At 41.8% G+C, this 15,769-nt stretch overlaps 1 non-coding gene and 15 pseudogenes across 1 annotated transcript; all 16 read left to right on the forward strand.

Moving 5' to 3' along the window:
• The first annotated feature begins 546 nt into the window (after positions 1-546).
• On the forward strand, positions 547-665 carry LOC137120072 (5S ribosomal RNA; annotated as a pseudogene).
• An 857-nt stretch (positions 666-1,522) lies between these two features.
• On the forward strand, positions 1,523-1,641 carry LOC137120073 (5S ribosomal RNA; annotated as a pseudogene).
• Positions 1,642-2,508: 867 nt separating this feature from the next.
• Positions 2,509-2,627, forward strand: LOC137120012 (5S ribosomal RNA; annotated as a pseudogene).
• Positions 2,628-3,494: 867 nt separating this feature from the next.
• LOC137120024 (5S ribosomal RNA) lies at positions 3,495-3,613 on the forward strand (annotated as a pseudogene).
• An 857-nt stretch (positions 3,614-4,470) lies between these two features.
• LOC137120074 (5S ribosomal RNA) lies at positions 4,471-4,589 on the forward strand (annotated as a pseudogene).
• An 857-nt stretch (positions 4,590-5,446) lies between these two features.
• LOC137119961 (5S ribosomal RNA) lies at positions 5,447-5,565 on the forward strand (annotated as a pseudogene).
• An 867-nt stretch (positions 5,566-6,432) lies between these two features.
• On the forward strand, positions 6,433-6,551 carry LOC137120014 (5S ribosomal RNA; annotated as a pseudogene).
• An 867-nt stretch (positions 6,552-7,418) lies between these two features.
• Positions 7,419-7,537, forward strand: LOC137120025 (5S ribosomal RNA; annotated as a pseudogene).
• An 857-nt stretch (positions 7,538-8,394) lies between these two features.
• On the forward strand, positions 8,395-8,513 carry LOC137120075 (5S ribosomal RNA; annotated as a pseudogene).
• Positions 8,514-9,370: 857 nt separating this feature from the next.
• On the forward strand, positions 9,371-9,489 carry LOC137120076 (5S ribosomal RNA; annotated as a pseudogene).
• Positions 9,490-10,356: 867 nt separating this feature from the next.
• On the forward strand, positions 10,357-10,475 carry LOC137120015 (5S ribosomal RNA; annotated as a pseudogene).
• Positions 10,476-11,342: 867 nt separating this feature from the next.
• On the forward strand, positions 11,343-11,461 carry LOC137120026 (5S ribosomal RNA; annotated as a pseudogene).
• Positions 11,462-12,318: 857 nt separating this feature from the next.
• On the forward strand, positions 12,319-12,437 carry LOC137120078 (5S ribosomal RNA; annotated as a pseudogene).
• An 857-nt stretch (positions 12,438-13,294) lies between these two features.
• On the forward strand, positions 13,295-13,413 carry LOC137120056 (5S ribosomal RNA). Its single transcript, XR_010913719.1, has one exon. It is a non-coding gene; the product is annotated as a 5S ribosomal RNA (ribosomal RNA).
• Positions 13,414-14,280: 867 nt separating this feature from the next.
• Positions 14,281-14,399, forward strand: LOC137120033 (5S ribosomal RNA; annotated as a pseudogene).
• Positions 14,400-15,256: 857 nt separating this feature from the next.
• On the forward strand, positions 15,257-15,375 carry LOC137119970 (5S ribosomal RNA; annotated as a pseudogene).
• The last annotated feature ends 394 nt before the right edge of the window (positions 15,376-15,769 follow it).

The following is a 15,769-nucleotide window of genomic DNA, read 5'->3' on the forward strand; positions in this document are numbered from 1 at the left end:
TGGCATCAGCACCTGTTTGCTGTTCTTGGTTTCCAAACCTTATTTAGCATTTTTGAATTGTTAGGTTTTGTGCCGTGGTTTTGTTTATAAATTGTATATTTTGTAAATAGTATTAAATCTGTAGGGGTGAACTGCCATTTTCTTTGGACTGTTTTCACATTAGGGAGTTAGGGTTAGAGACTGTCTTTTGGTTTGTTTATTTCTATCAGGCTAGCTAGCACTTTCTGTGGGAAATGGCTTATTTTGTTTATTATGTTGGCCTTGGTTCGCCCTGAGTTGTAGTGTCATGTTTTGTTTGACACTTTCTTTCGTTTAAAATAAATATCATTCTGTTGGAACATCTCGATCCTGGATTTTGGTTTGGGGATCGGAGAGGGAACATGCTAATTTATCTTTGTATGTTTCACCCTGACCCCCTAAACAGGGGCGTAACAGACCAGTACAGTTATAGTACTTTGTACTTTGCCACATTTATCTTCTTCTTAGCAAGTGTCATGCATTCTGCTTCTCTAGCGTTTTTAAGAGCTGTTGATGATGTCAAATGCAGCTTACGGCCACACCGCTCTCTAAGCGCCCGATCTCGTCCGATCTCGGCAGCCAAATAGAGCCGGGCCTGGTTAGTACTTGGTAGGAAGACCGCCTGGGAATACCAGGTGCTGTAAGCTTTTTTGCTTGGGTTTACGGGCAGCACAAGCTTGTGTTACTGCCTATTTATTCATAGAAATTGTTCTATATTTTCATCAAATTTTGTTCTTTCATTGCTGTTTTGCTACTTTATTGGTTTGCCAACCATCGTGCTTCATTACTAGTAGACCATGTTACGGTCCTGGCCATATGTGTTGTTTTTATTTTCTTGTTCTTATAGGTGCCCTGCCTGATTGGCCGGATTGGGGGGCAGTACAGGAAGCTGATTGGTCCATCCTACACTTGCTGGAGTTTTAAAAGTACGGTTCCCAACAGCTAGCGAGGCTCTTTCTGGCATCAGCACCTGTTTGCTGTTCTTGGTTTCCAAACCTTATTTAGCATTTTTAAATTGTTAGGTTTTGTGCCGTGGTTTTGTTTATAAATTGTATATTTTGTAAATAGTATTAAATCTGTAAGGGTGAACTGCCATTTTCTTTGGACTGTTTTCACATTAGGGAGTTAGGGTTAGCGACTGTCTTTTGGTTTGTTTATTTCTATCAGGCTAGCTAGCACTTTCTGTGGGAAATGGCTTATTTTGTTTATTATGTTGGCCTTGGTTCGCCCTGAGTTGTAGTGTCATGTTTTGTTTGACACTTTCTTTCGTTTAAAATAAATATCATTCTGTTGGAACATCTCGATCCTGGATTTTGGTTTGGGGATCGGAGAGGGAACATGCTAATTTATCTTTGTATGTTGCACCCTGACCCCCTAGACAGGGGCGTAACAGACCAGTACAGTTATAGTACTTTGTACTTTGCCACATTTATCTTCTTCTTAGCAAGTGTCATGCATTCTGCTTCTCCAGCGTTTTTAGGAGCTGTTGATGATGTCAAATGCAGCTTACGGCCACACCGCTCTCTAAGCGCCCGATCTCGTCCGATCTCGGCAGCCAAATAGAGCCGGGCCTGGTTAGTACTTGGTAGGAAGACCGCCTGGGAATACCAGGTGCTGTAAGCTTTTTTGCTTGGGTTTACGGGCAGCACAAGCTGGTGTTACTGCCTATTTATTCATAGAAATTGTTCTATATTTTCATCAAATTTTGTTCTTTCATTGCTGTTTTGCTACTTTATTGGTTTGTCAACCATCGTGCTTCATTACTAGTAGACCATGTTATGGTCCTGGCCATATGTGTTGTTTTTATTTTGTTGTTCTTATAGGTGCCCTGCCTGATTGGCCGGATTTGGGGGAAGTACAGGAAGCTGATTGGTCCATCCTACACTTCCTGGAGTTTTAAAAGTACGGTTCCCAACAGCTAGCGAGGCTCTTTCTGGCAGCAGCACCTGTTTGCTGTTCTTGCTTTCCAAACCTTATTTAGCATTTTTGAATTGTTAGGTTTTGTGCCGTGGTTTTGTTTATAAATTGTATATTTTGTAAATAGTATTAAATCTGTAGGGGTGGACTGCCATTTTCTTTTGATTGTTTTCTCTTGTTTTCACATTAGGGAGTTAGGGTTAGCGACTGTCTTTTGGTTTGTTTATTTCTATCAGGCTGACTAGCACTTTCTGTGGGAAATGGCTTATTTTGTTTATTATGTTGGCCTTGTTTCGCCCTGAGTTGTAGTGTCATGTTTTGTTTGACACTTTCTTTCGTTTAAAATAAATATCATTCTGTTGGAACATCTCGATCCTGGATTTTGGTTTGGGGATCGGAGAGGGAACATGCTAATTTATCTTTGTATGTTACACCCTGACCCCCTAGACAGGGGCGTAACAGACCAGTACAATTATAGTACTTTGTACTTTGCCACATTTATCTTCTTCTTAGCAAGTGTCATGCATTCTGCTTCTCCAGCGTTTTTAAGAGCTGTTGATGATGTCAAATGCAGCTTACGGCCACACCGCTCTCTAAGCGCCCGATCCCGTCCGATCTCGGCAGCCAAATAGGGCCGGGCCTTGTTAGTACTTGGTAGGAAGACCGCCTGGGAATACCACGTGCTGTAAGCTTCTTTGCTTGGGTTTACGGGCAGCACAAGCTGGTGTTACTGCCTATTTATTCATAGAAATTGTTCTATATTTTCACCAAATTTTGTTCTTTCATTGCTGTTTTGCTACTTTATTGGTTTGCCAACCATCGTGCTTCATTACTAGTAGACCATGTTACGGTCCTGGCCATATGTGTTGTTTTTATTTTCTTGTTCTTATAGGTGCCCTGCCTGATTGGCCGGATTGGGGGGCAGTACAGGAAGCTGATTGGTCCATCCTACACTTCCTGGAGTTTTAAAAGTACGGTTCCCAACAGCTAGCGAGGCTCTTTCTGGCAGCAGCACCTGTTTGCTGTTCTTGCTTTCCAAACCTTATTTAGCATTTTTGAATTGTTAGGTTTTGTGCCGTGGTTTTGTTTATAAATTGTATATTTTGTAAATAGTATTAAATCTGTAGGGGTGGACTGCCATTTTCTTTTGATTGTTTTCTCTTGTTTTCACATTAGGGAGTTAGGGTTAGCGACTGTCTTTTGGTTTGTTTATTTCTATCAGGCTGACTAGCACTTTCTGTGGGAAATGGCTTATTTTGTTTATTATGTTGGCCTTGGTTCGCCCTGAGTTGTAGTGTCATGTTTTGTTTGACACTTTCTTTCGTTTAAAATAAATATCATTCTGTTGGAACATCTCGATCCTGGATTTTGGTTTGGGGATCGGAGAGGGAACATGCTAATTTATCTTTGTATGTTGCACCCTGACCCCCTAGACAGGGGCGTAACAGACCAGTACAGTTATAGTACTTTGTACTTTGCCACATTTATCTTCTTCTTAGCAAGTGTCATGCATTCTGCTTCTCCAGCGTTTTTAAGAGCTGTTGATGATGTCAAATGCAGCTTACGGCCACACCCCTCTCTAAGCGCCCGATCCCGTCCGATCTCGGCAGCCAAATAGGGCCGGGCCTTGTTAGTACTTGGTAGGAAGACCGCCTGGGAATACCACGTGCTGTAAGCTTCTTTGCTTGGGTTTACGGGCAGCACAAGCTGGTGTTACTGCCTATTTATTCATAGAAATTGTTCTATATTTTCACCAAATTTTGTTCTTTCATTGCTGTTTTGCTACTTTATTGGTTTGCCAACCATCGTGCTTCATTACTAGTAGACCATGTTACGGTCCTGGCCATATGTGTTGTTTTTATTTTCTTGTTCTTATAGGTGCCCTGCCTGATTGGCCGGATTGGGGGGCAGTACAGGAAGCTGATTGGTCCATCCTACACTTGCTGGAGTTTTAAAAGTACGGTTCCCAACAGCTAGCGAGGCTCTTTCTGGCATCAGCACCTGTTTGCTGTTCTTGGTTTCCAAACCTTATTTAGCATTTTTGAATTGTTAGGTTTTGTGCCGTGGTTTTGTTTATAAATTGTATATTTTGTAAATAGTATTAAATCTGTAGGGGTGAACTGCCATTTTCTTTGGACTGTTTTCACATTAGGGAGTTAGGGTTAGAGACTGTCTTTTGGTTTGTTTATTTCTATCAGGCTAGCTAGCACTTTCTGTGGGAAATGGCTTATTTTGTTTATTATGTTGGCCTTGGTTCGCCCTGAGTTGTAGTGTCATGTTTTGTTTGACACTTTCTTTCGTTTAAAATAAATATCATTCTGTTGGAACATCTCGATCCTGGATTTTGGTTTGGGGATCGGAGAGGGAACATGCTAATTTATCTTTGTATGTTTCACCCTGACCCCCTAAACAGGGGCGTAACAGACCAGTACAGTTATAGTACTTTGTACTTTGCCACATTTATCTTCTTCTTAGCAAGTGTCATGCATTCTGCTTCTCTAGCGTTTTTAAGAGCTGTTGATGATGTCAAATGCAGCTTACGGCCACACCGCTCTCTAAGCGCCCGATCTCGTCCGATCTCGGCAGCCAAATAGAGCCGGGCCTGGTTAGTACTTGGTAGGAAGACCGCCTGGGAATACCAGGTGCTGTAAGCTTTTTTGCTTGGGTTTACGGGCAGCACAAGCTTGTGTTACTGCCTATTTATTCATAGAAATTGTTCTATATTTTCATCAAATTTTGTTCTTTCATTGCTGTTTTGCTACTTTATTGGTTTGCCAACCATCGTGCTTCATTACTAGTAGACCATGTTACGGTCCTGGCCATATGTGTTGTTTTTATTTTCTTGTTCTTATAGGTGCCCTGCCTGATTGGCCGGATTGGGGGGCAGTACAGGAAGCTGATTGGTCCATCCTACACTTGCTGGAGTTTTAAAAGTACGGTTCCCAACAGCTAGCGAGGCTCTTTCTGGCATCAGCACCTGTTTGCTGTTCTTGGTTTCCAAACCTTATTTAGCATTTTTGAATTGTTAGGTTTTGTGCCGTGGTTTTGTTTATAAATTGTATATTTTGTAAATAGTATTAAATCTGTAGGGGTGAGCTGCCATTTTCTTTGGACTGTTTTCACATTAGGGAGTTAGGGTTAGCGACTGTCTTTTGGTTTGTTTATTTCTATCAGGCTAGCTAGCACTTTCTGTGGGAAATGGCTTATTTTGTTTATTATGTTGGCCTTGGTTCGCCCTGAGTTATAGTGTCATGTTTTGTTTGACACTTTCTTTCGTTTAAAATAAATATCATTCTGTTGGAACATCTCGATCCTGGATTTTGGTTTGGGGATCGGAGAGGGAACATGCTAATTTATCTTTGTATGTTGCACCCTGACCCCCTAGACAGGGGCGTAACAGACCAGTACAGTTATAGTACTTTGTACTTTGCCACATTTATCTTCTTCTTAGCAAGTGTCATGCATTCTGCTTCTCCAGCGTTTTTAGGAGCTGTTGATGATGTCAAATGCAGCTTACGGCCACACCGCTCTCTAAGCGCCCGATCTCGTCCGATCTCGGCAGCCAAATAGAGTCGGGCCTGGTTAGTACTTGGTAGGAAGACCGCCTGGGAATACCAGGTGCTGTAAGCTTTTTTGCTTGGGTTTACGGGCAGCACAAGCTGGTGTTACTGCCTATTTATTCATAGAAATTGTTCTATATTTTCATCAAATTTTGTTCTTTCATTGCTGTTTTGCTACTTTATTGGTTTGTCAACCATCGTGCTTCATTACTAGTAGACCATGTTATGGTCCTGGCCATATGTGTTGTTTTTATTTTGTTGTTCTTATAGGTGCCCTGCCTGATTGGCCGGATTTGGGGGAAGTACAGGAAGCTGATTGGTCCATCCTACACTTCCTGGAGTTTTAAAAGTACGGTTCCCAACAGCTAGCGAGGCTCTTTCTGGCAGCAGCACCTGTTTGCTGTTCTTGCTTTCCAAACCTTATTTAGCATTTTTGAATTGTTAGGTTTTGTGCCGTGGTTTTGTTTATAAATTGTATATTTTGTAAATAGTATTAAATCTGTAGGGGTGGACTGCCATTTTCTTTTGATTGTTTTCTCTTGTTTTCACATTAGGGAGTTAGGGTTAGCGACTGTCTTTTGGTTTGTTTATTTCTATCAGGCTGACTAGCACTTTCTGTGGGAAATGGCTTATTTTGTTTATTATGTTGGCCTTGGTTCGCCCTGAGTTGTAGTGTCATGTTTTGTTTGACACTTTCTTTCGTTTAAAATAAATATCATTCTGTTGGAACATCTCGATCCTGGATTTTGGTTTGGGGATCGGAGAGGGAACATGCTAATTTATCTTTGTATGTTACACCCTGACCCCCTAGACAGGGGCGTAACAGACCAGTACAATTATAGTACTTTGTACTTTGCCACATTTATCTTCTTCTTAGCAAGTGTCATGCATTCTGCTTCTCCAGCGTTTTTAAGAGCTGTTGATGATGTCAAATGCAGCTTACGGCCACACCGCTCTCTAAGCGCCCGATCCCGTCCGATCTCGGCAGCCAAATAGGGCCGGGCCTTGTTAGTACTTGGTAGGAAGACCGCCTGGGAATACCACGTGCTGTAAGCTTCTTTGCTTGGGTTTACGGGCAGCACAAGCTGGTGTTACTGCCTATTTATTCATAGAAATTGTTCTATATTTTCACCAAATTTTGTTCTTTCATTGCTGTTTTGCTACTTTATTGGTTTGCCAACCATCGTGCTTCATTACTAGTAGACCATGTTACGGTCCTGGCCATATGTGTTGTTTTTATTTTCTTGTTCTTATAGGTGCCCTGCCTGATTGGCCGGATTGGGGGGCAGTACAGGAAGCTGATTGGTCCATCCTACACTTCCTGGAGTTTTAAAAGTACGGTTCCCAACAGCTAGCGAGGCTCTTTCTGGCAGCAGCACCTGTTTGCTGTTCTTGCTTTCCAAACCTTATTTAGCATTTTTGAATTGTTAGGTTTTGTGCCGTGGTTTTGTTTATAAATTGTATATTTTGTAAATAGTATTAAATCTGTAGGGGTGGACTGCCATTTTCTTTTGATTGTTTTCTCTTGTTTTCACATTAGGGAGTTAGGGTTAGCGACTGTCTTTTGGTTTGTTTATTTCTATCAGGCTGACTAGCACTTTCTGTGGGAAATGGCTTATTTTGTTTATTATGTTGGCCTTGGTTCGCCCTGAGTTGTAGTGTCATGTTTTGTTTGACACTTTCTTTCGTTTAAAATAAATATCATTCTGTTGGAACATCTCGATCCTGGATTTTGGTTTGGGGATCGGAGAGGGAACATGCTAATTTATCTTTGTATGTTGCACCCTGACCCCCTAGACAGGGGCGTAACAGACCAGTACAGTTATAGTACTTTGTACTTTGCCACATTTATCTTCTTCTTAGCAAGTGTCATGCATTCTGCTTCTCCAGCGTTTTTAAGAGCTGTTGATGATGTCAAATGCAGCTTACGGCCACACCCCTCTCTAAGCGCCCGATCCCGTCCGATCTCGGCAGCCAAATAGGGCCGGGCCTTGTTAGTACTTGGTAGGAAGACCGCCTGGGAATACCACGTGCTGTAAGCTTCTTTGCTTGGGTTTACGGGCAGCACAAGCTGGTGTTACTGCCTATTTATTCATAGAAATTGTTCTATATTTTCACCAAATTTTGTTCTTTCATTGCTGTTTTGCTACTTTATTGGTTTGCCAACCATCGTGCTTCATTACTAGTAGACCATGTTACGGTCCTGGCCATATGTGTTGTTTTTATTTTCTTGTTCTTATAGGTGCCCTGCCTGATTGGCCGGATTGGGGGGCAGTACAGGAAGCTGATTGGTCCATCCTACACTTGCTGGAGTTTTAAAAGTACGGTTCCCAACAGCTAGCGAGGCTCTTTCTGGCATCAGCACCTGTTTGCTGTTCTTGGTTTCCAAACCTTATTTAGCATTTTTGAATTGTTAGGTTTTGTGCCGTGGTTTTGTTTATAAATTGTATATTTTGTAAATAGTATTAAATCTGTAGGGGTGAACTGCCATTTTCTTTGGACTGTTTTCACATTAGGGAGTTAGGGTTAGAGACTGTCTTTTGGTTTGTTTATTTCTATCAGGCTAGCTAGCACTTTCTGTGGGAAATGGCTTATTTTGTTTATTATGTTGGCCTTGGTTCGCCCTGAGTTGTAGTGTCATGTTTTGTTTGACACTTTCTTTCGTTTAAAATAAATATCATTCTGTTGGAACATCTCGATCCTGGATTTTGGTTTGGGGATCGGAGAGGGAACATGCTAATTTATCTTTGTATGTTTCACCCTGACCCCCTAAACAGGGGCGTAACAGACCAGTACAGTTATAGTACTTTGTACTTTGCCACATTTATCTTCTTCTTAGCAAGTGTCATGCATTCTGCTTCTCTAGCGTTTTTAAGAGCTGTTGATGATGTCAAATGCAGCTTACGGCCACACCGCTCTCTAAGCGCCCGATCTCGTCCGATCTCGGCAGCCAAATAGAGCCGGGCCTGGTTAGTACTTGGTAGGAAGACCGCCTGGGAATACCAGGTGCTGTAAGCTTTTTTGCTTGGGTTTACGGGCAGCACAAGCTTGTGTTACTGCCTATTTATTCATAGAAATTGTTCTATATTTTCATCAAATTTTGTTCTTTCATTGCTGTTTTGCTACTTTATTGGTTTGCCAACCATCGTGCTTCATTACTAGTAGACCATGTTACGGTCCTGGCCATATGTGTTGTTTTTATTTTCTTGTTCTTATAGGTGCCCTGCCTGATTGGCCGGATTGGGGGGCAGTACAGGAAGCTGATTGGTCCATCCTACACTTGCTGGAGTTTTAAAAGTACGGTTCCCAACAGCTAGCGAGGCTCTTTCTGGCATCAGCACCTGTTTGCTGTTCTTGGTTTCCAAACCTTATTTAGCATTTTTAAATTGTTAGGTTTTGTGCCGTGGTTTTGTTTATAAATTGTATATTTTGTAAATAGTATTAAATCTGTAAGGGTGAACTGCCATTTTCTTTGGACTGTTTTCACATTAGGGAGTTAGGGTTAGCGACTGTCTTTTGGTTTGTTTATTTCTATCAGGCTAGCTAGCACTTTCTGTGGGAAATGGCTTATTTTGTTTATTATGTTGGCCTTGGTTCGCCCTGAGTTGTAGTGTCATGTTTTGTTTGACACTTTCTTTCGTTTAAAATAAATATCATTCTGTTGGAACATCTCGATCCTGGATTTTGGTTTGGGGATCGGAGAGGGAACATGCTAATTTATCTTTGTATGTTGCACCCTGACCCCCTAGACAGGGGCGTAACAGACCAGTACAGTTATAGTACTTTGTACTTTGCCACATTTATCTTCTTCTTAGCAAGTGTCATGCATTCTGCTTCTCCAGCGTTTTTAGGAGCTGTTGATGATGTCAAATGCAGCTTACGGCCACACCGCTCTCTAAGCGCCCGATCTCGTCCGATCTCGGCAGCCAAATAGAGCCGGGCCTGGTTAGTACTTGGTAGGAAGACCGCCTGGGAATACCAGGTGCTGTAAGCTTTTTTGCTTGGGTTTACGGGCAGCACAAGCTGGTGTTACTGCCTATTTATTCATAGAAATTGTTCTATATTTTCATCAAATTTTGTTCTTTCATTGCTGTTTTGCTACTTTATTGGTTTGTCAACCATCGTGCTTCATTACTAGTAGACCATGTTATGGTCCTGGCCATATGTGTTGTTTTTATTTTGTTGTTCTTATAGGTGCCCTGCCTGATTGGCCGGATTTGGGGGAAGTACAGGAAGCTGATTGGTCCATCCTACACTTCCTGGAGTTTTAAAAGTACGGTTCCCAACAGCTAGCGAGGCTCTTTCTGGCAGCAGCACCTGTTTGCTGTTCTTGCTTTCCAAACCTTATTTAGCATTTTTGAATTGTTAGGTTTTGTGCCGTGGTTTTGTTTATAAATTGTATATTTTGTAAATAGTATTAAATCTGTAGGGGTGGACTGCCATTTTCTTTTGATTGTTTTCTCTTGTTTTCACATTAGGGAGTTAGGGTTAGCGACTGTCTTTTGGTTTGTTTATTTCTATCAGGCTGACTAGCACTTTCTGTGGGAAATGGCTTATTTTGTTTATTATGTTGGCCTTGTTTCGCCCTGAGTTGTAGTGTCATGTTTTGTTTGACACTTTCTTTCGTTTAAAATAAATATCATTCTGTTGGAACATCTCGATCCTGGATTTTGGTTTGGGGATCGGAGAGGGAACATGCTAATTTATCTTTGTATGTTACACCCTGACCCCCTAGACAGGGGCGTAACAGACCAGTACAATTATAGTACTTTGTACTTTGCCACATTTATCTTCTTCTTAGCAAGTGTCATGCATTCTGCTTCTCCAGCGTTTTTAAGAGCTGTTGATGATGTCAAATGCAGCTTACGGCCACACCGCTCTCTAAGCGCCCGATCCCGTCCGATCTCGGCAGCCAAATAGGGCCGGGCCTTGTTAGTACTTGGTAGGAAGACCGCCTGGGAATACCACGTGCTGTAAGCTTCTTTGCTTGGGTTTACGGGCAGCACAAGCTGGTGTTACTGCCTATTTATTCATAGAAATTGTTCTATATTTTCACCAAATTTTGTTCTTTCATTGCTGTTTTGCTACTTTATTGGTTTGCCAACCATCGTGCTTCATTACTAGTAGACCATGTTACGGTCCTGGCCATATGTGTTGTTTTTATTTTCTTGTTCTTATAGGTGCCCTGCCTGATTGGCCGGATTGGGGGGCAGTACAGGAAGCTGATTGGTCCATCCTACACTTCCTGGAGTTTTAAAAGTACGGTTCCCAACAGCTAGCGAGGCTCTTTCTGGCAGCAGCACCTGTTTGCTGTTCTTGCTTTCCAAACCTTATTTAGCATTTTTGAATTGTTAGGTTTTGTGCCGTGGTTTTGTTTATAAATTGTATATTTTGTAAATAGTATTAAATCTGTAGGGGTGGACTGCCATTTTCTTTTGATTGTTTTCTCTTGTTTTCACATTAGGGAGTTAGGGTTAGCGACTGTCTTTTGGTTTGTTTATTTCTATCAGGCTGACTAGCACTTTCTGTGGGAAATGGCTTATTTTGTTTATTATGTTGGCCTTGGTTCGCCCTGAGTTGTAGTGTCATGTTTTGTTTGACACTTTCTTTCGTTTAAAATAAATATCATTCTGTTGGAACATCTCGATCCTGGATTTTGGTTTGGGGATCGGAGAGGGAACATGCTAATTTATCTTTGTATGTTGCACCCTGACCCCCTAGACAGGGGCGTAACAGACCAGTACAGTTATAGTACTTTGTACTTTGCCACATTTATCTTCTTCTTAGCAAGTGTCATGCATTCTGCTTCTCCAGCGTTTTTAAGAGCTGTTGATGATGTCAAATGCAGCTTACGGCCACACCCCTCTCTAAGCGCCCGATCCCGTCCGATCTCGGCAGCCAAATAGGGCCGGGCCTTGTTAGTACTTGGTAGGAAGACCGCCTGGGAATACCACGTGCTGTAAGCTTCTTTGCTTGGGTTTACGGGCAGCACAAGCTGGTGTTACTGCCTATTTATTCATAGAAATTGTTCTATATTTTCACCAAATTTTGTTCTTTCATTGCTGTTTTGCTACTTTATTGGTTTGCCAACCATCGTGCTTCATTACTAGTAGACCATGTTACGGTCCTGGCCATATGTGTTGTTTTTATTTTCTTGTTCTTATAGGTGCCCTGCCTGATTGGCCGGATTGGGGGGCAGTACAGGAAGCTGATTGGTCCATCCTACACTTGCTGGAGTTTTAAAAGTACGGTTCCCAACAGCTAGCGAGGCTCTTTCTGGCATCAGCACCTGTTTGCTGTTCTTGGTTTCCAAACCTTATTTAGCATTTTTGAATTGTTAGGTTTTGTGCCGTGGTTTTGTTTATAAATTGTATATTTTGTAAATAGTATTAAATCTGTAGGGGTGAACTGCCATTTTCTTTGGACTGTTTTCACATTAGGGAGTTAGGGTTAGAGACTGTCTTTTGGTTTGTTTATTTCTATCAGGCTAGCTAGCACTTTCTGTGGGAAATGGCTTATTTTGTTTATTATGTTGGCCTTGGTTCGCCCTGAGTTGTAGTGTCATGTTTTGTTTGACACTTTCTTTCGTTTAAAATAAATATCATTCTGTTGGAACATCTCGATCCTGGATTTTGGTTTGGGGATCGGAGAGGGAACATGCTAATTTATCTTTGTATGTTTCACCCTGACCCCCTAAACAGGGGCGTAACAGACCAGTACAGTTATAGTACTTTGTACTTTGCCACATTTATCTTCTTCTTAGCAAGTGTCATGCATTCTGCTTCTCTAGCGTTTTTAAGAGCTGTTGATGATGTCAAATGCAGCTTACGGCCACACCGCTCTCTAAGCGCCCGATCTCGTCCGATCTCGGCAGCCAAATAGAGCCGGGCCTGGTTAGTACTTGGTAGGAAGACCGCCTGGGAATACCAGGTGCTGTAAGCTTTTTTGCTTGGGTTTACGGGCAGCACAAGCTTGTGTTACTGCCTATTTATTCATAGAAATTGTTCTATATTTTCATCAAATTTTGTTCTTTCATTGCTGTTTTGCTACTTTATTGGTTTGCCAACCATCGTGCTTCATTACTAGTAGACCATGTTACGGTCCTGGCCATATGTGTTGTTTTTATTTTCTTGTTCTTATAGGTGCCCTGCCTGATTGGCCGGATTGGGGGGCAGTACAGGAAGCTGATTGGTCCATCCTACACTTGCTGGAGTTTTAAAAGTACGGTTCCCAACAGCTAGCGAGGCTCTTTCTGGCATCAGCACCTGTTTGCTGTTCTTGGTTTCCAAACCTTATTTAGCATTTTTAAATTGTTAGGTTTTGTGCCGTGGTTTTGTTTATAAATTGTATATTTTGTAAATAGTATTAAATCTGTAAGGGTGAACTGCCATTTTCTTTGGACTGTTTTCACATTAGGGAGTTAGGGTTAGCGACTGTCTTTTGGTTTGTTTATTTCTATCAGGCTAGCTAGCACTTTCTGTGGGAAATGGCTTATTTTGTTTATTATGTTGGCCTTGGTTCGCCCTGAGTTGTAGTGTCATGTTTTGTTTGACACTTTCTTTCGTTTAAAATAAATATCATTCTCTTGGAACATCTCGATCCTGGATTTTGGTTTGGGGATCGGAGAGGGAACATGCTAATTTATCTTTGTATGTTGCACCCTGATCCCCTAGACAGGGGCGTAACAGACCAGTACAGTTATAGTACTTTGTACTTTGCCACATTTATCTTCTTCTTAGCAAGTGTCATGCATTCTGCTTCTCCAGCGTTTTTAAGAGCTGTTGATGATGTCAAATGCAGCTTACGGCCAAACCGCTCTCTAAGCACCCGATCTCGTCCGATCTCGGCAGCCAAATAGAGCCGGGCCTGGTTAGTACTTGGTAGGAAGACCGCCTGGGAATACCAGGTGCTGTAAGCTTTTTTGCTTGGGTTTACGGGCAGCACAAGCTGGTGTTACTGCCTATTTATTCATAGAAATTGTTCTATATTTTCATCAAATTTTGTTCTTTCATTGCTGTTTTGCTACTTTATTGGTTTGTCAACCATCGTGCTTCATTACTAGTAGACCATGTTATGGTCCTGGCCATATGTGTTGTTTTTATTTTGTTGTTCTTATAGGTGCCCTGCCTGATTGGCCGGATTTGGGGGAAGTACAGGAAGCTGATTGGTCCATCCTACACTTCCTGGAGTTTTAAAAGTACGGTTCCCAACAGCTAGCGAGGCTCTTTCTGGCATCAGCACCTGTTTGCTGTTCTTGCTTTCCAAACCTTATTTAGCATTTTTGAATTGTTAGGTTTTGTGCCGTGGTTTTGTTTATAAATTGTATATTTTGTAAATAGTATTAAATCTGTAGGGGTGGACTGCCATTTTCTTTTGATTGTTTTCTCTTGTTTTCACATTAGGGAGTTAGGGTTAGCGACTGTCTTTTGGTTTGTTTATTTCTATCAGGCTAGCTAGCACTTTCTGTGGGAAATGGCTTATTTTGTTTATTATGTTGGCCTTGGTTCGCCCTGAGTTGTAGTGTCATGTTTTGTTTGACACTTTCTTTCGTTTAAAATAAATATCATTCTGTTGGAACATCTCGATCCTGGATTTTGGTTTGGGGATCGGAGAGGGAACATGCTAATTTATCTTTGTATGTTACACCCTGACCCCCTAGACAGGGGCGTAACAGACCAGTACAGTTATAGTACTTTGTACTTTGCCACATTTATCTTCTTCTTAGCAAGTGTCATGCATTCTGCTTCTCCAGCGTTTTTAAGAGCTGTTGATGATGTCAAACGCAGCTTACGGCCACACCGCTCTCTAAGCGCCCGATCCCGTCCGATCCCGGCAGCCAAATAGGGCCGGGCCTTGTTAGTACTTGGTAGGAAGACCGCCTGGGAATACCACGTGCTGTAAGCTTCTTTGCTTGGGTTTACGGGCAGCACAAGCTGGTGTTACTGCCTATTTATTCATAGAAATTGTTCTATATTTTCACCAAATTTTGTTCTTTCATTGCTGTTTTGCTACTTTATTGGTTTGCCAACCATCGTGCTTCATTACTAGTAGACCATGTTACGGTCCTGGCCATATGTGTTGTTTTTATTTTCTTGTTCTTATAGGTGCCCTGCCTGATTGGCCGGATTGGGGGGCAGTACAGGAAGCTGATTGGTCCATCCTACACTTCCTGGAGTTTTAAAAGTACGGTTCCCAACAGCTAGCGAGGCTCTTTCTGGCATCAGCACCTGTTTGCTGTTCTTGGTTTCCAAACCTTATTTAGCATTTTTGAATTGTTAGGTTTTGTGCCGTGGTTTTGTTTATAAATTGTATATTTTGTAAATAGTATTAAATCTGTAGGGGTGAACTGCCATTTTCTTTGGACTGTTTTCACATTAGGGAGTTAGGGTTAGAGACTGTCTTTTGGTTTGTTTATTTCTATCAGGCTAGCTAGCACTTTCTGTGGGAAATGGCTTATTTTGTTTATTATGTTGGCCTTGGTTCGCCCTGAGTTGTAGTGTCATGTTTTGTTTGACACTTTCTTTCGTTTAAAATAAATATCATTCTGTTGGAACATCTCGATCCTGGATTTTGGTTTGGGGATCGGAGAGGGAACATGCTAATTTATCTTTGTATGTTTCACCCTGACCCCCTAGACAGGGGCGTAACAGACCAGTACAGTTATAGTACTTTGTACTTTGCCACATTTATCTTCTTCTTAGCAAGTGTCATGCATTCTGCTTCTCTAGCGTTTTTAAGAGCTGTTGATGATGTCAAATGCAGCTTACGGCCACACCGCTCTCTAAGCGCCCGATCTCGTCCGGTCTCGGCAGCCAAATAGAGCCGGGCCTGGTTAGTACTTGGTAGGAAGACCGCCTGGGAATACCAGGTGCTGTAAGCTTTTTTGCTTGGGTTTACTGGCAGCACAAGCTTGTGTTACTGCCTATTTATTCATAGAAATTGTTCTATATTTTCATCAAATTTTGTTCTTTCATTGCTGTTTTGCTACTTTATTGGTTTGCCAACCATCGTGCTTCATTACTAGTAGACCATGTTACGGTCCTGGCCATATGTGTTGTTTTTATTTTCTTGTTCTTATAGGTGCCCTGCCTGATTGGCCGGATTGGGGGGCAGTACAGGAAGCTGATTGGTCCATCCTACACTTGCTGGAGTTTTAAAAGTACGGTTCCCAACAGCTAGCGAGGCTCTTTCTGGCATCAGCACCTGTTTGCTGTTCTTGCTTTCCAAACCTTATTTAGCATTTTTGAATTGTTAGGTTTTGTGCCGTGGTTTTG

The sequence above is a fragment of the Channa argus genome, unplaced genomic scaffold, assembly GCF_033026475.1.
Source record: "Channa argus isolate prfri unplaced genomic scaffold, Channa argus male v1.0 Contig065, whole genome shotgun sequence".
Lineage (NCBI taxonomy): Eukaryota > Metazoa > Chordata > Actinopteri > Anabantiformes > Channidae > Channa > Channa argus.